The following is a 23571-nucleotide window of genomic DNA, read 5'->3' as shown; positions in this document are numbered from 1 at the left end:
CCGATGGTCTCACTTTAAAATGACTGAGGCAGGATTCTAAATACACCGAGACGCTCCCGAGTCCTAAAGCATTAAGAGCGAAAGTGAAAACCATTATATATAAACGTTTGAAGCCCCCAAAAAAAGAAAAATATGAGAAATAATAACACATCTTCTCAGAGCTGACTTGAAGGATTAGGTAAATATATTTATAGTGATATAATCCGTTTCCAAGAACTCTGTCTGTCTCGGTCGGGTTAAGGGCACCTCTCGGGCATACTGTCGGCGAGGCTTTCCCGAGAGAAGACGTAATTGGAGAGAGCAGGAGGGAGGGAGGAGCTAAGAGAAAGGGGAGGAGCAGAGGAGAGAAAGGGTGGAAAGGACCGGGAGAAGAATGGAACAGAAATGAGAGGAAAAGGAAGGGAAATGATATAAGAAGGAGAGTAAAGAGAAAGGATAGAGGCTATAGAAGGAGGAAATAAGGAACGGATGGGAGGGATAGGAAGGTGGAGAAAGGATAGGAGGGGCGAGTAGAGACTGAAGGGGGAGGGGGGGGTGATAGGGAGGAGGGAGGAAAAAAAGATAATTGCTTCAGTGAGTTGAATTAGTGATCACTCTGGCGGTAATAACAGGGTGATGACCGAGCATTGTCTCGTTCAGGGTATTATACTGTACAAGATTTGACAATATCCTTAACTAACTTACTACTGTCCTCTCTCTCTCTCTCTCTCTCTCTCTCTCTCTCTCTCTCTCTCTCTCTCTCTCTCTCTCTCTCTCTGTCTGTCTGGCTAGATGAGTTTATCGATGAGTCAAGTGTGAAGTCTTTGTTTAACTCTTAAGTAAAATTAGTGGGAAAATTAAAGAAAACGTAAGAGAGATATATACAATAAAAAGAGTAATAAATAAATAATAAAAGGGGAGACACAAGTGAAGAATAAAGAACAGAGAGAGAGAGAGAGAGAGAGAGAGAGAGAGAGAGAGAGAGTATCTTTATTACCAACACTACAAGGTGCTGGTGGAGGCGTGAGACAGGTGGTGGTCGTGGTGTGTGGATCCTGGTACACAAGTCAGGTCTTACGATATCCCAGCTCTAATTTATCTAAGACCTAGTAGGCCCCTATTCCTACTAGCTTGACTATTATGACTGGTGTCCATTGGAATTTCGGTAAAAAAAAAAATAGGGCCTCACTCGCTTTGGGGTCCATCTGGCCAGTTAGGAGACGTATATTGTGAAGTGTGTTGCTGTTGTTGTGTTGCTCTGGTCATTTTGTTTCTCGCATTACTTTTCGTTTTTGTTTTGTTATCTCATAGAAGGAAAGTTACTGCCCTGATCATGACTCCTGGTTCTTTAGTGACGGTGAAAACATTTATATTAACTGAAAACTAAAGAAAAATTATTGGATCTGTAATGCCATGTACACCATATTGCTTCCTTCGCTATCCTCTCTCCCTAGGCCCTGGAAGATGAAAAAACCACGTCACTGCAGCATGAATTTAGGAGCAATTGACCACTGAGCATTACCCGGCATTATAATAATTTAATAAGAGCAAAAGTAACGAGAGATAGGAGAACTGTACAGAGCTATAGTGTGTCTCTTTATAATTCACCTCACATTTCTGTCTCAAAGGTGATTCTTGGATAAATTCCTTGATTTTGAGTATCAGGTGAAAATACTCTGATGACTGGAATCCCCCAAAGTTCATGATAAACCACTCAACCACTAGACCATTCGACCACTAGACCACTAGACCACTCGACCACTAGACCACTCGACCACTAGACCACTCGACCACTAGACCACTCGACCACTAGACCACTCGACCACTAGACCACGCGACCACTAGACCACTCGACCACTAGACCACTCGACCACTAATCTACTCGACAATCTTGACAGGGAATGAAAACTGATGATTATATTGCCATTGATATCAATTATTTACTGATTATGAAGTGAGTTTTTAAATTCTAGATCACTAAGAGGATAGACACTTTCAACACAGGTATAATCTCACTACTTAATCAAGAATACCTGTGTAAGTAATACTTGTTGTACCTTAAGTATCCATTATCTACGAGTGAACTAACTATCGTGACATTAGGTTCCTGGTCCTGAGTGTTTCATTCTCCCACCCGTCCTAGTGACCTCCTCATGTAGGTTGTGTCTTCAGCGTCTTGACCTGTGGCATCACGTCTGACTTCATCCTAGTGGTCTTAATATTGACTAAAGAAAGAATCTCAAGTGTGTGCTAGGCCCTTCGATGTACTTATTATCCAAAGAGCCTTTTTGTCGTGTGTGTGTGTGTGTGTGTGAGGGGTGTAACTATGTGTGCGCGCGTGTGTGTGTGTGTAAAGGTGTATGCTTGTTCACATATATCAGTGTACTCATTTGTGTATACGTGAGTACTAACAGATATGCAGAGAGAGAGAGAGAGAGAGAGAGAGAGAGAGAGAGAGAGCATCAAAGGCACACAGATGAGGCCTTGGAGATGTACAGCTCAGGCACGCATCGATCATCGTCACCCTCTCGCTGCAGGGGTGGGGAGGGCAGTCTACCTCTCGCCTACACTCAAGTTTCTCCATTGTTCCTGAAGGAGAGGCTGGCGGGGGTGTCTCTGTTGATAAGAGGGAGAAGAGGTAGTGGTTCTTGCTGGGAGAGAGAGGGAAAAGATGGAGGGAAGGAAGGGAAGGGATGGGATGAGTTTCTTGTTAGTAGTTGTGGGAAAGACAGAGGGAAAGAAGGGGAGGGGGTTTCCGATGGGGGTGGGAAAGAGGAAAGGGGGAAAAGAAGGAAGGGGGATACGTTTCTTGTTGGGATTGGGAAAGAGGGAGTGGAGGGCTAGAAGAGAGGGAACTTAAACTAAAAAAATAAACTAAAATAAATCGCTTAAAAGCTATTGCTGACCCTGTGATCTTAAACACTAATAACTCAAAAAGTGTAGAAAATCCTAAATCAAAAAATGTTGTCGTACAAGGTGTCAATTTATCGATTAAAAAAAAAAATATTGATTCTTCACCATGAATATTTCTAAAGGTTAAAAGTCACTTGAAACAAACTCTCTGTATTTTTAAACCGATAATGAACAAGAAACTATACAAGGCGATGTTTTCATAATGTTTCTGTGCCGTCAAGAGTGTTGGTGGGTGGTGGCCTTAACTCAGGTGACAGACGATGATAACACGTGTTGATAACTGATGCCCTCTTCATGATAGCCTGCTGTTGTGCCCCGAGCTGAAGGGGGTGAGGAGGAGGAGGAGGAGGAGAGAGGAAAAGAGAGGAGAACGTAGACAGACAAACAGAGAGACAGGTGTTCGTTATAAAACTTTTCGTATTAACCGTGTACAGGAGGCCACAAAGAGAGTAATTTCACATATTACTTTGTATGGTGTAAACTTATTGGTCTTTTATAACGAAATTAGTGCAATAAAATAGAAAATAATATAAAAAACGTAATTGTTGCAATGAGGAAATATATCTGTAAGTATGACTGTCTCTCTGTGATTGGAAATATAATTATTGCTACGACATTAGATGAAAGGCAGTTTATACCCATACTAACGAACATGCTTGTGTAATACCACCACCTGATCCTGTCTCATGCAGTGTCACTCGTAATCGTTAACCTTAGATTAATGATAGGAAAACCTCTTCTCTGGGCTGAAAAACAAAAATGAAATATTTCTAGTTACTACATAATATACACATTAATGCATATACTTTGTACTGAATGTTGATTAGAAAAAGTTAACGAAAGTAAATCATTCCAAGGTCTAGTCGGTAATGATGAAGGGATATACATAAATTCCACGGAGCAAATCACGTTCAAGTCGTTGGTTTTTTTACTGGTGGAGACATAAGAATCCCCCCCACCAGTGCTGAGAGGAACATAGTGGAGGATAATGGTCGCGGGTTAATACCGAAACAAGCGTGGTAATGCAAGAGATAGTGGTTACTTAAACTTAACGATACGACCATGACAAAAACACAAACGAACATAAACTCAATTTTAAACAACATTAATCAACGATCCTTTAATTAGTTTTTTTTATTATTATTACTTTTAGACAATACCAAATTACCAAAAGTAAAAATAAATTTGTTTTACCAGTAACTTATGCGCTGTACAGCCTCTAGTTTAACTTAGTCTCGGTTGTGTTTTATCTACTAATAAACTTGGCAATACTGAATGGGAATATTCTCTTGGCCAATGAACGCTGACATATGATCTCTTGAATGTGTACAACCAATGAACGACGTGTTTACAGATGACCTCGAGATTGTTAATAGCCAATCAACGTCGTGTAAATTTACCATATTTAAAGAGCATACAGGAAAGTACTATTACACCTATTTAATGAGTGTTTGTAATCGTTCAAGTGCTTCTAACCAATCAACACTGCTTAAAAGTAAATAAAAAAAACTCCGTACATATGCTACTAATCAATATCATTCAAACATACAATCAGGAAAATATCTTATGCCACTCAGCCAATCAGCACTTCGTTTGTCTATGATGTCTTGACTGTATGACCAATCAACACCCTGTTTTACAATTCCTGAAGTGTGTCATAACCAATCAGCGACGTGTTTACCTACGATGTCCAAAATGTAAACTAACAATGAATTGATTAAGTGACAAAACCAGGCAATAAATCTTTAAACTGCTAGAGAAGGAAAAATAAGCCTTGACTTTTATAATACATAGTTCATTATACAGTATACATTATCCATACATAGTAATATTCATAGTGTATGCGGAGTTTATGTATATTGTGAGTTTTTTTATTTTACACAAGGTATCACAGGTGGGCAGGGTGTAAATTAATACATACAGGTAATTGGTTAAGTCGTATACAGGTGATTGGTCAGAACACATACAGTTAGTAAGAACAGATTAGTGGAACAGTAAGAACAGATTAGTGGAACAACAATAAGAACAGATTAGTGGAACAGTAAGAACAGATTAATGGAACAGCAGTTAGTGGAACAGTAAGAACAGATTAGTGGAACAGTAAGAACAGATTAGTGGAACAGTAAGAACAGATTAATGGAACAACAGTAAGAACAGATTAGTGGAACAGTAAGAACAGATTAATGGAACAGCAGTCAGTAACTACAGGTGGGGGAAACACGAATCCACAGTACTACACAAGGTACAGTAAAGGTGTTATATTTTGATGTGAGTGAGTGCTATGAGAGAACACCTCCTTGACACACATATATATAATACACATAACATTACATATACAGACAGACATACAGTCATAGATGGTTCTAGGTCTAATTATTCCCAGTGCGAATAGGTTCTTGTGTCCCCAGTGTAAAATAGTCTTGACCTAATCTAACCTAACTTGACCTAACTTAATCTAACATTTTGTTCCTGTCACGAGGGAAATATAGGTCCAGGATCCACCGTAGTGTCGTTGAAGCCTCTGGCGGTAGTATACCATGAACGTCCCTCGTAAAGCGCCCTCTTCTTGACGGGTTTTTCAACGGGACAAGATTGTAAGGTCGTGTTTTATTGCCAAGTTTGCGCACTAAGGTCGTCACGATCACCAAGGAAACAAAATTCTTGGTATCGTTAGCAGCATTGGCGGCCCTGCACGTTGGGTGTTCCTCCCTCGTGACATTCCTGTACTGTGACTGGTTAGGTTAGGTTAGGTTAGGTTAGGTTAGGTTAGGTTAGGAGGGAAAAGAGTGTTATTCTATGATAAAACTCATCAATCTTTATTTTCCTCTGGTAGTGATTCAAGTAATTCATTTACTTATTAATACAACAATGGTCAAATATTTTACTTATAAAAACTTACTCTAAATCCTCATAAGTCTATCTGAAATAATGTTTGACTATACGATAATAAGTGATAAATGTACGATAATCATGAATGTACAATAATATCGAAATGATGTATGATAATGTTGCTTCAGTGTACAGTAGTGAATGATGCTTCAGATGGGCGTACGATAATACTCGGTTAGTGTCGTGTTAACCCCTGAGAATTGCTTGAGTTCAGGTGATAGTGAGGATGATAGTGATGATGATGATGGTGATGATGATGATGATGATGATGTATGATAGTAGTAGTGTTTATTTCCCCATTAACTTTAGCTACAACAACAAAAAAACACGGAGACCAACATGGCGTCACTAGAGAACTGAGACTCTACCAATTGAGGTCAAATTTAACATGAGGTTTATTTTTTTTTAAGAGTTTGGAGACAGGGAGAGAAGGGACAGTCGTAAAGGCCTTTATAGAAACAGGTTCCTTGTTAAAATATAGAAAGGGATATTCTCTCTCTCTCTGTCTCTCTATCTCTCTCTCTCTCGTGTCACTTTCACCCTCCTTCCATTCCCTTCCTCTGGCCTTGTCTCCTCTCTCATCGTCACCACCACACATCTTCTTTATTCTCGACTCTCTCACTCTCTCCATCCTCCGTGCTAGCTGCCACTTTCCTCTCTCACCAACACCTTAAAATCTAACTTTCCTAGACTCACCAAGACTCGTAAAACAACCACGGGAGGCTCAGTCAGGCCCCGAGTGTTGAGGAAGTTGTTTTAAGCAGTAAAGTGGAAAGTTAGACGCTAAAGGCGCTCACCAGACGGACTATGAACGTCGTCGTCGGCATCACCTGTTGTCATAGGTGTAAACAAACGATCCAGGCCGCATAGAGAGAGGTTTACCAAGTGCGTAATCAAAAGAGGATGAAGTAATTAACTTGTTGACTCCACTAAAACTTGCCATTTAATGAGCTATTCGGCGAAAACAAAAGAAAATGTTCATAAATTTCTCCGTAGTGTCGGCCAAGCTCGTGTTGTTGTTGTTGTTTCCATAGTAATACAACTCAGATAAATTTCATCAACGCTTAAGATATTTTTTTCATAATCTTCTAATTTTAAGCATAACTTTATAGTAAGTATTTGTTTATGAATTTTGTCCCTGGTAGTTAACGCGTCTTTCAACTGACAGTAAGTAGAAATAACAACCTGAGATGGAATAATGAAACGACAATTAAAACTTCATAGATTCTGGACTTTAAAAGCAAAGATAATTAACAGACCTTTATTATGAACTGACACTTATGTACTAAGATGATTTAGAGTCTATAAACAGAGACATTTTCTTTTTAGTTTTGAACAAGTCTGCCGACACTATATCCTAACATCAGTTTGTGTTGATAATATTCTAAGAGAGAGATGACGTCATAATTAATAATCGTAAAATTAATCAGTAATCATCTGCAGCATCTGGCCAAGTTGTTGCTGGAGTAACCCACTCGATACACCGGCCTGGTCACCGTACAGTACACCATAGCAGGAAAGGTACTCTGTGTATAAAGAAGTATTTGTTATTATTCGTATTGAAAACTACACTATATAATATAACCTTTTACGACAACCAAATTATTATGTGTGTGTTAAATTTGCATATATATAGTTTAGAGTGGAGGACTGTGGTCGCCAACCCTCAGCCATAAGGACGGTTCTCTGAATGATTGAAATAGGTTCACTTAGCAGCCATAGAGGAGTAAATATCAATCTGGTGACGCTGTTACTGTCATTAGTTTATTAAATCCCAGAAAATCCCATTATTTCATTACTACGCGAAATACTTGGGTCTACTTCGTTCCGCTGAGCACCAAAGGCTTATCATGTTGACCTTATCTCTTGTTTATCATACCTGTCACTTAAGGTCGATTTATTATTCAGTTTATATCTCCTCCTCCAAGTGGCTGTGAGAACTTAAGGCTTAGTAACGCCTATATTATCTTATCGGCGCCTCAGGTGGGTCAAGATTTTAATTATCAACAGGATATGAACAATTACCTTGGGCAGGTATTTATGCTTTAGTGATAATAATCTAACTATTTCTTTGTCACTTAATTATCGTATATGCGTTTGAAATTGGCTTTGTGTGTACTGTATGTTATTAACTCGTAAGAAAAACAAGATAATGGCAAAGAGGACATGACATAGGAGGAAGGTTGTCACAGGGGTTTTAGGTTAGGTTAGGTTAGGTTAGGTTAGGTTAGGTTAGGTTAGGTTAGAACTGAAGCCTGGTTAACCTGCAGACTGTATCAGTAACCACTTCCCCTGCCCCCCAGTGTGGAAATATTAGTAAACCAGACGACACAGGCACGACCACTCTCCCTGTCTCCCCGTCTACCTGTATCCCCGTCTACCTGTATCCCTAAGAAAGCCACCAACACTGTCATTTGTATGCGAAGGCGTGGAAGGAGAAGGGGACAGAGGCACGCAAAACTGTCTGATCTTTACCCCGCGTCCTTGTCTTTACACTACGTACACACTAGATGGCATTCTCGTATACTGGGACGTGTGAATTCTTAAGAGTAAAAAAAAAAAGTCGTATGCTCAAAATTATCGCCTTAGTGAAATTGCGGGAACATACTTAAGTGATAATATAGTCTTATTGTAATTTCAGCGCCATTTTGAGATCGACACACCAATGACGAGTGAAAGTTTAATCATCGAACTTTTGAGAATCCCCGAAACCTAACGCAAATCTTTAGTCCGGTTAAATGGCTTAGAAAATATGGGTATAAAAGGTAATGTTACCCTATACAGGCACCATTCTTCCCTTTTTATGGTGTTTTACCTGCACCATTACTCTCGATACAGCTCCTATATTCCTTTAATGGAGCTTTACCCTACCTTCTATGGCCCGTTACACCTCCCACATAAGTACACCTTCCCGCCTTTTGTGGTCCTCTAATACGATGCCCCACGTCATATATTATTCAATTTTGCTTATAGAATAATATATGAAAGTTATATAGCTCCCCTTGACTCCTATATCCTACGTCTTTACTCTCCTATGTTATCTGTAAGTTGGAAAAGAGAGGTTAGTTAATCTCTTTAATTTGTGTTCTTTTTCATCTCGTCTGTCCATTTAACTCATTCACTGCGTCGAGTCTGTCTATCTGTCTTTGCAGTGACTCGAGTGTGGATGATTTTTTGCAGTAGAAAACAAGCGTCACTATTCCACACTTTTCAATGATTTTCTTCATCAACTCGTCTTTAATTCCTAAAACGGGGCTCTTGTGTGGGTTATAGAAAGAGTAGAAAGGTTTGGTTTTACCCACATGTGGATATACACCATCCGTAAAGCGGCTGCAGGTGCCCATGGTTAGGTGAGGATGGGCCGTTTGTTGCTGGTGGGGTTTGGTTCGGCCGCTGCTCTGTCTCACATGATTATGGTAATAAGCGACCTGCCGGAGAAAGGGATCCTATGTGTAGACACCGCGGAGGTCAAGAGGGATCCTAACATGATCCTTGTCTGTAATTTTAAAATCTAGGTTAATGTCCTGTTCAAAGATGAGTCCTGTAACTGATAATAGAGATAAACGTTGATCACATTAAGCAGATGATAATAGTTTCGTTATATAATACAAGATGGCGGGACTAGCAAGACGGGATTACCCATTCACCATACAGCAGATGCAGTTACCCAATAGAGAAGGGTTCGTATCCATTAACTATGACGTTTATTGGCCGTTCTTTTACACTATGAGATGCCTGTAAATATCTCTTATGGTTGTATTCCGTGTCTAGACCGTGATCAAATGACTACTTCGCGTTTATGAGTCGATGAAAGTACACTCATGCCTCGCTCTGATTGGCTAACACACTGCATAAGATAACATTATTTGTGGATTTTTGTTGTTTAGATGACAGATGAGAATTTGTTTGGTAGTTGTGACCGTCAGATTCACCAGAAGAAAACTTAATCGTGGTTCTAATATTTGGCAGAATTTCTCAAAATATCCTTCGCGTTTTTTTTTAATGTCTCGTGAATTTGCTTTAATTTTATGTCTCATTTGAAGTTTTGCGTTTATATCCTCATTGCTGATTGATGATTGTCTTATAATCTACTAACTTCATTTGTTTATTTATTCTTCAATTTAGCTTATGCATGACTACTGTTTAGGGCAGTTACGTCCACAAATGTGTATCAAAACTTTTTTCATAACACCTTAGACAACCATTCATCGCTTGTTCAGTGTTATAATGAACAGTGTCGTAGCTGTGAGTGTTTTAGTGAACATTTTATGATAGTAATTAAACCAGAAAATAAACCTATATATGAGTAACTAAAAAAATCGAATGAAAGACGAAATAAATCTATAAATAAAAAGATTAATATACCCTCCATTTCAACACTGCTCGATACTGTGAACCAACGACACTAATTAGATACTAACTACCTAACTACTTGCTTCGTTAGGGTATGAAAAACAAGAATACATTGTTAGAGATTATCATAGCTTGAAGTCAGTGGGGAAGCTTACTGCTGTCCTGACCTGACATCTGAATCAGGTGTTGTGGAAGGGACTGGTCGAGGCCATTGTGTTTCTGTAAGCCCCAATCGTAATGGTTAGGTACTATAACGCACTGTCTTAATTCTTACCGTCACTTGCTATCCACTTTCATGTCGTTACTCGCTATCCACTTTCATGCTATCCATTTTCATACCGTCACTCGCTATCCACTCACTTGATTTTATACAACGACATGAAGAAAAATATCACTAATTAAGTATTATTGTTGTATTATTTATTTGTTATTGTTTATTTTATGTATATCAGTGTCACTTGATGCAGTCATACCCGAGCTGGTGTAACGAGCCGGCAACTCATCCCCATTGGTGGTGATAGGGGTGACGTCACTGATACCCACCAGCTGATTGGGTCTTGAGGTCTCTTGAGGGATGAGGTCTTACTAGCCTCCAAGGATCATTGTGATGGGGAGCCGCTACTTGCCAGAGTCCTTTCAGCATTAAAGGATTTCCATGTGAAGGTGAAGGATTAATGTGGTAGAGGAAACTGAAGAAATTTATCAGGTGGTTTAATGAAAGGTAGAAGATAAAAGAAGAGGAAAAGTCATAAAAATGATGTGTGTGTGTGTGTGTGTGTGTGTGTGTGTGTACTGCCTCCATCACACCAGCCATCAAATCACCACCAGCGTGAGTGGAGGATCTCTGTTCACGCTGAAGGATCACTTTACCCCTGGAGGAACAGAACACGGACAGAAATCACGTTCTAATATCCCGCGCACTTAAGGGTCCTGTAGGAAGTCCCCCCCCACCCTCGCCCCACCACACCCCATCCCACACCTGCCCCCCCCACCCCACTTGCCCCCCACACCCCATCCCACACCCGCCGCCCCCCACACACCCCATCCCACACCCCGCCCCCCACACCCCATCCCACACCCCGGCCCCCCACCACACCCCATCCCACACCCGCCGCACTGACACGTTAACAGATCTGTCACCGCGCTATAGAAATGTCATACCTTACGCTGTGTTGAGAGATAACTTTAAGACTGACAGACACTTTTTTTTCCTTTTTTTTTTTACTAACTTAAGATGACATATGACTGAAGAGTTTAATATCCTCAGGTGTTTTTGGCGTGGCTTAAAAAAAAAATAATATATAGAATTTTTGTCTCATGGTAATTTGTATTTTATATTTTATGTTAATATTTTATAAAGAAGGATCAAGGAATTTTGTAGATACACTTAGCAATGGGTGTGTGTGTGTGTGTGTGTGTGTGTGTGTGTGTGTGTGTGTGTGTTAGCCCTCAATACAATGATCTTAGCCAAACACCAGGTATGTATGGCAGTTTATACCTGAAGAAGAGCCATAACACTTCAGGAGTCAAATTATGTAAAGTAGGAAAGAACCTCATTTACATATTACTCATTTTGACCATTGACCGATACATCTCTTATGGATATAGACTGTCTGGGATATATCCTAACTATGTCGTTATTTCAGGAGGTCAAGGATAAATTTAGTTCCCCGTATATTTTAACCATTCATAATAAGAGCTTCAAATATTCGTGTACCATCATTTTATTTTTAACCACTAACTCAAAACATTATTAGAATCTATCTTTCCTGCATCTTTAACCTAACCTAACCTAACCTAACTAAAAACGAACAAACTGTCTATTAGATTCTTAAATTCCAAATCATTATCACTAATTCCAAAACGAAAGTCAAGTACAGTCACTCCAAAAAAACTATCTGTACTGGGGGTGAGCGATGGATTTCAGAATGAACATTGTGACTCCTGTTGTATCGGTAGGGTTGTCAAAAATCTTCATCCGTTGTGTCATATTTTTTCAACATAATTTTGTATAGATAATTTTTTTGAGTGATAATTTTTTGTTTTTCTTTTCCATATTTTTGGCCAAGATTTAAAACTTCCTTAAATTACCATCGAGATATGAATAAGAAAAGGGGAAAAGAGATAAAGAAATATTAAGAGTGATAGGAAGAGAGAGATGGAGAAAATCGTATGAAAAAAGAAAGACTAGTAATAGAGGAATGAAAAATAAACAAAGGGAAGAAGCAGAGAACAATGCACAAAGAAGAGATAAAGGAAGAAGGAGTGAGAGATAAATACAAAGAGGAAGAGAAGGGGGAAGATAGGAGGAAGGACGTATGAAAAGTGATAGATAAAAATATGTAAACAGAGAGAGATAAAGATGCAAAACGAGAGAGAGAGAGAGAGAGAGAGAGAGAGAGAGAGAGAGAGAGAGAAGAAACGAACAAATTCATAAAAAAATAAGAGAAATTTAAATAATTAATCTCATTCAAAAGCTTAAATCAATCACTACCATAGAATAAAAATTTCGTACATTAGAAATCAAATTATCGTACCTGAATTTAAGTTATAATAATTAGTATAATTCCTTAGAGATAAATAAATAAATCACTATAATTAATCTCTTATTATATGTTATTGAAAATGAACACAAAAGTCTGTATAATGTTCCGGTGTTCTCTATCGAAAGAACGACTTAACACAACACAACACAACACAACACAACACAATACAATACAACACAACACAACACAACACAACACAACACAATACAACACAACACAACACAAATAAACCTTCAACAAACGATGAAAACATCAATGTAAAACAAAAGACACTTACAGTACATAAATTTCTCCCTGATATCAACCTCACCAAACACACGATTAAGAATGCAATAAATCTCTCGTCTATTGTGAGAAAAAAACACATTCCTTCACTCAGACACTCTAACATACACACATTAGGCATATTTATTTATTTCTAACTTCACTCATCAGTCAAGTTAATTTATAGTCAATTTTTGTTATAAGTTTTACCGGATCGTAGAATATATAGATTGTCTTTGTTTTTCTTTTCTTGTTTGTTTTGATTCTAACTTTTGATTCTGACAACAATGTGATTCAAAATGTCTCATCCATGGTACTGTTGTTGTTGTTGTTGTTGTTGTTGTTGTTGTTGTTGTTGTTGTTGTTGTTTACTTTATATCAAATCTTTCGATGTTTCTTTCCAATAAGTTTATCAGGTTTTCCTTACTCCACTGAATTATCCACTTCCCTCTTTCTTGTCCGACTTGCGTCCTGCCATTTGTTCTGAACACAACTAAAGTAAGTAAGTAAGTAAGTAAGTAAGTAAGTAAGTAAGTAAGTAAGTAAGTAAGTAAGTAAGTAAGTAAGTAAGTAAGTAAGTAAGTAAGTAAGTAAGTAAGTAAGTAAGTAAGTAAGTAAGTAAGTAAGTAAGTAAGTAAGTAAGTAAGTAAGTAAGTAAGTAAGTAAGTAAGTAAGTAAGTAAGTAAGTAAGTAAGTAAGTAAGTAAGTAAGTAAGACACCTTATACTATTCCTATATAGCTGATTGGTCCAGAAGGTAACACCCAACCAACTAGATCTTGGACGCTTAGGACAAAGTGAATCAAAGGAGTAGCTGCCTTACAGATGACCCGGAAATATGAGAAAATACATAATATCCAGTTCATACAAACACAACAGACAAAAAACATTGACGATAAGTTTACAATAAACAATAGATAATGTCAATAAATACGTAATAAATAAGAAACTAGCGAGATAATTACTGGAAAAAATAAACAACTGGCTATGTGTATTCTTGAGGTCAGATAACCAATATGTGTTTAAGAGGATGTGGTAGTTACGGTGGGGGTCTTACTACACAATAGGTCGTTATGTGTCAAGGGAGGTGGGTGCGTCTGTGTGGTGGAGGAGGAAGAGAAAGGTCAGGATGGTGAGGATGGTGTGGCGAAAGAAGATAAGAGAATAAAGGATGGAATAAGAGAGAGAATAAGGATAATGGGGTGAAGGACAGATAGTGAAGAAGAAAGAGAAGAAAGGGTGGAAAATGGGATGGAAAAGACAGAGTGAAGATTTTAGTGTCTAAGAAGTAAACAGAAAAACAGAGAGAGGACGATTTTATGACAGACAGAGAGATAAATAAACGGAAAAGAGACAGACAGAATCAAAAGAAAGGTAAAAAGAATGAGAGAATTAATATATAGGTGAGAGGAACCATCAAATATTGGGAGGGACACACACACACACACACACACACACACACACACACATCATCAAACACACACACACACACACACACACACACACAGAGATAATACAAAGGGTGATGATGATAGAGAGAGTGAAGGAAGTCATCACTCATTTACATCTCCCGTCCAGCCGTAAAGGAAGTAGCGTGTGTTGCTTGTGGTCGTCTTGGTGCTGCTTGCGTGAGTGTCCAGCACACGAGTGTTGGTTGGAAAGTGTGGTATGTGTTAGGAATTAATGGGCGTAAATACAGCTCTCCTCCCTCTCCTCCCTCTTCTCCTCCTCCCCTCTCCTCCCTCTCCTCTCTCTCCTCTTCCCTGACAGACGGAAATGGAGCAAACGTGAAGATGGACTTCTTCACACTACGCACACCCACGCAAAAATAGAGCTCGTACTATGTTGAACCAGCACACACACACACACACACACACACACACACACACACACACACGCACACACACAATAATATCAACACACACACACACACACACACACACACACACACACACACACAGATCAACATCATATTTTTCTCATCCCTTATCATTCATCTTTACAGTAGTCACATATGGTAGTGACCCGGGAGCTGTGATAACCTGCATAATAACGTAATAAATATAATCAACCCTGAAAAAGATGCCCAATTAATTCACAGTTTTATCATGTTTCGTAATTGGTAATAATTGGTGATAATTGTAATTAATTTAGGACAATTTGAGTGTACTAGCGCTAATTAAAATCTTCTTCTTGTGATGTAATTATTCCGACATTAATTCTTCTTCTTTTTCTGTTCCTTATTTATATACTTGATTGGTGTCCTTGTGTTCATTTGTCCTTGCGTCCTTGTATGCTTGTGTCCGTGTGTCATTGTGTTTTTGTAGAAGGTGATCTTGAGGTCGAAGGTCAAGGTCATATACCTTTGAAAATGGCACCGGTGGGCACTTGCTGGCACCTCGCTTCTTCTTGTTAGTCTGTTCATTGGGTGTGTGTGTGTGTGTGTGTGTGTGTGTGTGTGTGTGTGCGTGTGTGTGTGCCTGAAGGAAGACAGGACTCAAGCAACTCCCAATACAGGCGTACCAAACCACTACAGTCGATCTTAAGTCCTAAAAAAAAAAAAGCGAACATTCCCTCCTGGCGACAACACAACCTTAGGTCAGGCAAGTCTCACCCATATATTATAACACCGTAAGAACTAGAGTCGTCCTATACTCGGGCAGGAAACAGCAGTATGAGACTTAAGTCGCGAAAAAATTTGCATTCCTTAATAAGCATTAGAAAGGTAACGCCCATGTTATTTTTCTCAACCGATTTAGAAATTTGTAAATGAAGTTGCGAAATATTGTGGCAGAAATTTGGTGTTTGGTGAAGTGAGGGTGACCTTGGCTTTATTCTTATTTTTATTTTCATTGTAATTTTATCGTTATTACTACTACTACTTCCACTACTACTACTACTTCTACTACTACTTCTACTACTACTACTACTACTACTACTACTACTAATGCCATATGCCATCACGTTGTGACTAGTGGGAGGTAGTGTGTATAAGTGAAGATGTCCTTCCCTCGTGTTCCCCATCTACCTCACCTCACCAGACCCTAATGAGAGAGAGAGAGAGAAAGAGAGAGAGAGAGAGAGAAAGAGAGAGAGAGAGAGAGAGAGAGAGAGAGAGAGAGAGAGAGAGACCCACAATCCTTCCACCATCACCCACATAAAATAAACAATTTACCCCAACACCCACTACACTATGACGTCAGGTTAGAGAGGCGGGGCCAACCATCCTTGCTGTCATTATTTATGTATAACCTACGATACACACCTGTAATTATCCTTATCTCTATGGCTAAACTACCTGTAATTACCTGTAGAAATTCACTCAACTCTACTGGACATAAGAAGGAATCCATAAATGTGTGTTTAAGTCTGTGTCTTGAGATTGAAGTCTTCTCTGATCTGACTGATAATGTGTTTTAGCACGTGAGGGATTTTTATCTTCAAGTGCGGTTTAGGACAGGTGATGATAAACTTTTGTTCACCTTTTCATATCAAAATCAATAACTTTTTTATGTATTTTCTGAAACTTTTTAAATTTAATTACCTGGTATATATTTGTTTATCTTATTTATATATTTTTCTTATATTTATCGATATTTTATTTTTATTTTAATGTTTCTTATTTATTATCATTGTTCCTTTATATCTATGTCACGTCTGTTACTTTCAAACTACTTTTTTTTTCTGAAAGTATAATAAATTTTTTCGTAATAAGTGAAGTGCCGATAAAAACGATGAAATTATGGCTGAAGTCGACAATAGGTAGACACTTTCAAGTCTTTAAGTCAACAATAGGTAGACACTTATAGGTATTTAAAAGCTACCTGACAATTAAGCCCCCAATTTACCTACAAGCACACCTGTCTGCCCTGTCTGAGTAGTAGGGAATAACGTCCTATAAATTAAAAATAAAAACAATGGGTCATTTTTGTTTTCTTCACACTGTCAAGAAAATATAAAGAAATGAATAAGAATCGATAAATGAATCAAATAAATTAATAATAAAGATGTAATTTTATTCAGTTTTGGAAATAAGATAATAATTTCTTGTCGGAGTCGAAAAATAACATTAAAAATTAAACCTCACTGAAAAATTACACTTATCGTTAAATATTTTCAGATGACAGGTTTTTAAAGGGATATAAATCACCTAATAAAAGACCATCTCAAGTTACTTAATAGTTTGTATTGAATGTTAATATCTCGAGGTAATATAACACTCTACTTTGTTAATGTTATATTAGGGATATTCCTCATACCGATAGTTATCTTAATGGGACAGATATAAATGACTAACAATGTGTGTGGGTTCTCAGGTGTGCCAAAGGGAGTATATTTACCTGTTGATCTTCTAATTTGTCTTAATGATAATAGGTTAGGTTAGATTAGGTTAGGTTAGATTCGGTTAGGTTAGATTAGGTTAGATTAGGTTAGGTTAGATTAATCTTCTGGTGAACCGATTTAACCGTGTCATAGCCTCATAACACTAGAAGCAGTGTCTTAAGCTCTCAACACTACAAAGCTTAACTGTGTCTTAAGCTCCCAACACTACAAAGGTTAACTGTGTCTTAATCACTCAACACTACAAAGCTTAACTGTGTTTTAAACTCTCAACACTACAAAGCTTAACTGTGTCTTAAACTCTCAACACTACAAAGCTTAACTGTGTCTTAAGCTCTCAACACGACGAATCTTACCCGTGTTCGCAAAATCACCCTACTAAGACATTAAGCTGAATATTGAAAAGCTTATTTTTACCCTAAGCTTTGAGGACCTCCCAGCCACAGTGTTTTTACGTTTATCACTTAACCTCCATCAGCTCAGAAGATCCTGTTTAAGTTTTTATGTCTAATTCTCTGTCTACATTTTTTATTGTTTTAAAAAAGAAAATCATAGCTCTGTAAGAGTTAGCTGTGGTATGAGCTCTCAAGTCAGTAAGAATTAGCTGTGGTATGAACTATCACCATAAGACTTAGCTGTGGTATGGGCTCTCGCTATTAAGACTTAGCTGTGGTTTAAACTCTCAACACAGTAAGACTTAGCTGTGGTATGAACTATCAACACAGTAAGACTTAGCTTTAGTATGAGCTCTCAACACTGAAACACCTCACTCTATCATTACAACACAAGGATGGTACAGGACAAGGCTGACCAACCAACCATTACATTATTAATTCCATCATTACGCCCAGTTCACTTCGCTGTTGACCTTGTGTTATTATTACTCGCTACTTCACGCCTCCTGCCCTCTGCTGGAGCTTTTTTGCTGTTATTACCTTGAAGTTTCTTACCTTATGACCTTCTCTTGTTTTACATCACACCTTCGATATTTATTTAGACACGTAGGTTGCTTTTGTTTTTACGTAGGGATATTTATTTAGGTACGTAGGATGTTTTTGTTTTTACGTAGGGATATTTATTTAGGTACGTAGGTTGCTTTTGTTTTTACGTAGGGATATTTATTTAGGCACGTAGGATGTTTTTGTTTTACGTAGGGATATTTATTTAGGCACGTAGGATGTTTTTGTTTTTACTTAGGGAAACTTGTTTATATTTTGTTTTGTTTTTATTTAAGTATTTTAGTTAAGAAATAAATGAAAGTCTCTAATAATAATAGTATTAATAATAGTAGTAGCACCATCAATAATAACAACAATAAAAGCAACAATAATAACAACAACAAAAGCAACAATAATAATAACAATAATAATAATAATAACGAGAAGAGAAGGAAGAGGAGAGAATTGGAGGTGAAGAGAGAGAGAGAGAGAGAGGGAGAGAGAGAATGCTTGGAAATGACTCAGTACAGGAAGAATTCTCGTATATACACTTATACAGTATATATTGACCTACAACAAGACTCAACAACCATCCCCAACACCTTCTTCGTTAGCCTGAAGGTGTGGTGTCGTGGCCTGAAGGTGTGGTGTCGTGGCCTGAAGGTGTGGGTTATCCCAGACCTACCCACTGTACACCTGTTTGGTTTATTCCACACGATGTAATGGCTGGAGCGTACCTGGCGATCTGATGTGACCTATTATTAAAACAACAACATTATATTTCGAGCTGATTTTTCATGTTTGTGTGTGTGTGTGTGTGTGTGTGTGTGTGTGTGTGTGTTTCGTATTGGTGTTAAATATTTTTGTATAGTGATGAACTGAAGATCATATCCAGCAATGAATATATACGTATACACACCATCACCACCACCATCACCACCACGTGCCACCATCACCACTATCACCACCACTGCACTATCACCACCACCATCACCACCATCACCACCACTATCACCACCACCATCACCCACCACCATCATCACCACCACCATCACCACCACCATCACCACCACCATCACCACCACTATCACCACCATCACCACCACCATCACCACCATATCACCACCACCATCACCACCACCATCACCACCACCATCACCACCACTAACCACCACGCCACCATCACCAGCACCATCACCACCACCATCACCACCACTTACACCACCACTATCACCACCAACATCACTACCAGCACCACTACAACTTACCGACTAGCACCTGCCAACATCCACCACCAGCCATGACAAGAAGCGTCTAGACCAGGTAACCTTGTTTATTACACAGGTGCGAGTAAACTCCCTCTTTACCCTTCCTACCTCCCTCCCATCTCCCTCTGCCTTCTTCCCTCCTCCCTAGTTCTTCCTCCTACCTTTCCTCCCTTTCTCCCTTTACCCCCACCATTGCCCCCCACCCCCTTGTTTTCCTCTCCCTTCATCTCCCTTTCCATCCCTGGCTCTCCTCCTCCATCCCTCTGCTTCCAATCCTTCTATTCCTTCACCACTAGATAAATAATGGCTATATCCTCCCTCTCCCTCCCATCCATTTTCCTTTCCTATAATAGGACAGAAATTTATCCTCTTCAGCTCCTACCAAAAGATTTCAAATATGACTTAATCTTTCTAACTGAATATGTTATGAAAAGACTTACCTCCTTCTTATACCTTCCCCGTCCCCTCCCATCTTCCCTCCTCTCCCCTCCTCTCCCCTCCTCTCCCCTCCCCCATCCCCACCCCCCCCTCCCCTCTCCCGTTCTCCCTCCAAGCACCGATGGAACGTGTCCTTCCCTCCCTTTCTCCTCTCCCTCTCTCTCTCTCTCTCTCTCTCTCTCTCTCTCCTCTCTCTCTCTCTCTCTCTCTCTCTCTCTCTCTCCTCTCTCTCTGTCTCCCCCCCCTTTCTTCCCCTCCTCTCACCGTCTCTCCCCTCCTCCTTTACTCCTCCTCCTCAAGCCCCCCCCCCACCCTCCTCTCTGCCCCCTCCTTGAGGTTAGGAAAAGTCTCGTCTCTCCTTGCCAGATCGTTCCTCCCCCACCCCCCCACCATCCCCCACCACCCCCATGACAGACAGACAGATAGAGAGTCAGAATATCAGGTAGATAGACAGAGAAAAAAATCAGACAGACATGAGATAGACAGACAGACAAATAGACAGGTAAACAAGTGGAAAGGCGGTGAAGCAGACAAAAAAAGGATGGTGGGTAGAAATGCAGACAGGAAGATAGAGAAGATAGGTTGATAAGTAGACAGAAAGGTAGACATGTAGATAAAAATACAGAGAGATAGACAGGAGGAAAAGTAGACATATAGGCATGCAGACAGATAAGTGGACAGACAGACAGGCAGTTAGGCAGATGCAATCACGTGCGACCTTGGTGAAAGTGAGAACTTGCCTTGCCCGCGTGGCGCATTCTCCTGTTGGGATGATGCCAGACCTCCCTCACCATGCCCCTGCCTCCATTCCCCTGCCACCATGACCCTGCCACCACTTTTCCTCGCCCTCTGCCACCATGACCCCCTGCCACCATGCCCCCTGCCTCCATTCCCTCTTCCACCTGACCCTGCCACCATGACCCCTGCCACCATGATCCCTTCCCACCATGCCCCTGACTCCATGCCCCCTACCACCAGCCCCTACCACCACCATGACCCTACCACCACGGCCCTGCCACCACGGCCCCTGCCACCATGCCCCTCCATTCCCCCTGCACCACCAGCCCCTACCTGACCCCCTGCCACCACAGCCCTGCCTGCCAGTCCCTTCCACCATGCCCCTGCCTCCATGCCCCTACCAGCCCCCTACCACCATGCCCCCTACCACCACAGCCCCTGCCACCGCAGCCCTGCCACCCATGCCCCCACCATGAACCTACCACCACCGGCCCCTGCCACCCTTGTCCTGCCTGTGGCCCTGCCACTACTTATTTTTACCATGCCCCTACCACCACTGACCCCTGCCACTGTATTTTTCACCATGCCCCTACCACCATGACCCCCACCACCATGACCCCTGCCACCACTTGACCCCTGCCACTATGACCCTACCACCATGACCCCTGCCTGTATTTTCTACCATGCCCCTGCCTCCGCCCCCCTGCCACCGCCCAGCCCTACCATGGCCCCTGCCACTGCCCCTGCCACCATGCCCCCCCCTACCACCATGCCCCCTACCACTATGCCCCTACCATGACCCTGCCCACCATGACCCCTGCCACTATGCCCCCTACCACCATGCCCCCGCCACTATGCCCCTGCACTATGCCCCCTACCACCATGCCCCCTGCCACTATGCCCCTACCACCATGACAGACAGATAGACAGACAGACAAACACGCACAGAGAGACAGAGAGAATAAAGGAAAAGGATTGTGAGATTAAAAGAGACGAAAGAGAGACAGAAGAGAAGGAAGAGTAACAGGCAGAGAGACAGAAGGGGAGAGAGAGAGAGGGAAGGAGGGAGACAAAAGGGGCAGAAGACGAAAAAAATAGAAGAAAAAAGGTAATTAAGAAAAGAGAAAAAATACAAGGCATAGAATAAATAACAAGACAGAAAACAGTGAACGAGAGATAGACAGTGAGATAAATATTTCCGAGAAGACGAAGTGATAATCAAATGATATAAGGAAGAAGAGAATAAAGATTAACAGGTAAAACATATATATCTCCCAGGATACAGCGACCAAGAACTTGTCTCTCTGAAGCCTGGAGGACAAACTTGATCGTGGGGGAGAGACATAACAGCAAGTCAAATGGCCCCCCAGTCTTAATTGGCCCAAGACCTAAATGGCCCCCCCAGTCTTAATTGGCCCAAGACCTAAATGGCCCCCCCAGTCTTAATTGGCCCCTAAATGGCCCCCCAGTCTTAATTGGCCCAAGACCTAAATGGCCCCTCAGTCTTAATTGGCCCAAGACCTAAATGGCCCCCCCAGTCTTAATTGAACACCAGTCCTGATAAGTCTTAACCTAACCTAATCCATTCATATTTGGGGCCCATTAAGGCTTGGGGTCTATTTTTTATTGGGGCCCATTATGACTGGCACCCATATTAAGACAAACCGAACTATGGAGATGTGGAAATAAGAGAGAGAGAGAGGGAGAGAGAAAGTGAGAGAGAGAGAGAGAGAGATAGAGAGAGAGAGCCTGGGAAAACACAAAGGATGAGTCATAAATATATAACCAAAATAAACGTGATAACAAGACATGGAATCAGAGGAACTAGAGAAGAAAGGATTAAAAATATGCAAGAAAAAAAGGGGAATGATAAATCAGAAAGGTAACAAAGGAGAGGAGATAAATTCCAAGACAGAATAAAGAACAGATACGAGAGAAAGAAAAATAAAACATGGGAAAATAAAGAGAAAATCGAAGAGATAAAACAGAAGAAATTAAAAAAAAACACCAAAATAAGAACTAGAAAACAACAACAATGAGAAGAGAGGAAGTAGAAGAAGCAGAAGAAGGAAGAGGGAGAAAAAGGAAGACAATAAAGAAGGTGGTTGTGAAGAGGCAAAGAAGCAGGTGACATCATCATCCTCCTCCTCCTCCTTCTTCTCCTCCTCCTCCTCCTTCTCCTTCTCCTCCTCCTCCTCCTCCCTCCCACACAGTACGTTAGTGGCTGTGTGACGCTGTGCCAGTGACCGGAGGCTGCTGCTGTTGCTTCACCCTGTTATTACCCGAGTCGCTGCTGCACACGTACAAGGCCGACTCCACCACGCTAACTTACGAGGCACAAGTCCCTCTCCTCTCTCACCCTCAAGAGCTACTGGTGGAATCAATCTAATCTTAACGTAAACATAAGGAAAAAATATATATAATGGGTTTGGGTTTTTTTTTAGCGTTGGTGTGTGTGTGTGTGTGTGTGTGTGTGTGTGTGTGTGTGTGTGTGTGTGTGTGTGTGTGTGCTCGCATCATGGTCAGCAGCATCTTTAAAGGTGAATCATCCTAACCACAGCTGAGGCGTCACTAAGAAAAAAGTTGTTATTCACTTCACAGTATTACCAGGCAACCTTTATTTTTTTCCCCCGTCATGTAAGTTTTATTAAATGTCAGAGTGTTATCTTCGACCCCCTCTCCTCTTCCATCCTCCACCTCTTCCTCTTCCTCTTCCTCCTCTTCTTCTTCCTCTTCTTCCTCCTCTTCCTTCTCCTCCTCCTCCTCCTCCTCCTACTACCCGGGACACTCCTACAAGGATACTAAATCATTTACCACTACCATTTATCTTTTTCCAGTGACCCTTGGTGATATCCCCGATAACTCTCTCTCTCTCTCTCTCTCTCTCTCTCTCTCTCTCTCTCTCT

Source organism: Homarus americanus, unplaced genomic scaffold (genome assembly GCF_018991925.1).
Source record: "Homarus americanus isolate GMGI-L3 unplaced genomic scaffold, GMGI_Hamer_2.0 scaffold43550, whole genome shotgun sequence".
NCBI lineage: Eukaryota > Metazoa > Arthropoda > Malacostraca > Decapoda > Nephropidae > Homarus > Homarus americanus.
The sequence above is the reverse complement of the archived record's forward strand: the minus strand, read 5'-3'. Positions refer to the sequence as shown.